This window comes from Diachasma alloeum, unplaced genomic scaffold (assembly GCF_001412515.2).
Source record: "Diachasma alloeum isolate Michigan unplaced genomic scaffold, Dall2.0 Dall_scaffold_00199, whole genome shotgun sequence".
Classification (NCBI taxonomy): Eukaryota; Metazoa; Arthropoda; class Insecta; order Hymenoptera; family Braconidae; genus Diachasma; species Diachasma alloeum.
In genome coordinates this window covers 1,879,495-1,880,661 of record NW_021680364.1, presented here as the reverse complement: position 1 = coordinate 1,880,661, position 1,167 = coordinate 1,879,495, and positions in this window count along the sequence as shown.

Sequence of the window (1,167 nt, the reverse complement as noted above, 5' to 3'; positions counted from 1 at the left end):
TTTCCCCCCCCCCCCCCTTCTGCTCTCCCTCAGCCACTCGACCTTTTCTTCCTCTTGTTTAAATCTCCATATTCTTTTAATCCGGGTTATATGCACAGCTACGTGGCGTTAAAGTTTTTCCTCTTATTCCGTCGCGCTAATTTTTGCTCTTGTGTTACAAAAGGATTTTCCATGTGCGGTGTAATTGTATTGCTTTAATAACTTTATTATGGGAGCTGGCGAAGAATTTTTCTTATTTTCAGGAAGATGTCGCTGATTTTTAGAAACATTTCACTGATTTCAAGGGATGCGTCGTTGTGTTTTTAAAAAAAATGATTTTAGGGCTCTATCACTGCAAATCCAAATTTAAAATTATTCTCTTTAAAAAAAAAGAAAAAAAAGAAAGAAGAGTATATAATATACTTGAATCAAGTATATTGTATTATATTCCACGTATATTTTTCTTCCGTGATTCATTTGTACCAAGAATATTCTTGAATTAAGTCAAAATTTTCAAATAAGGATTTTAATTTGATTTTAAAAAAATTCTAGGTGCACTTAGAATGTCTAAACCGCACGTCCCAATGTCTTAATTTGGGCCACAAAAAATGAATTGGATGGAGAACCAAACGTATTAAAAAAAATTGATAAATGTGTCTTAATTTCAGACACTAGTTTCAAGGGAAGAGTTCAAGGGAAGTGTCATTGTGTTTTTAAAAAAATGATTTTAGGCCTCTATCACTGCAAATCCAAATTTAAAATTATTCTCTTTAAAAAAAAAGAAAAAAAAGAAAGAAGAGTATATAATATACTTGAATCAAGTATATTGTATTATATTCCACGTATATTTTTCTTCCGTGATTCATTTGTACCAAAAATATTCTTGAATTAAGTCAAAATTTTCAAATAAGGATTTTAATTTGATTTTAAAAAAATTCTAGGTGCACTTAGAATGTCTAAACCGCACGTCCCAATGTCTTAATTTGGGCCACAAAAAATGAATTGGATGGAGAACCAAACGTATTAAAAAAAATTGATAAATGTGTCTTAATTTCAGACACTAGTTTCAAGGGAAGAGTTCAAGGGAAGTGTCATTGTGTTTTTAAAAAAATGATTTTAGGCCTCTATCACTGCAAATCCAAATTTAAAATTATTCTCTTTAAAAAAAAAGAAAAAAAAGAAAGAAGA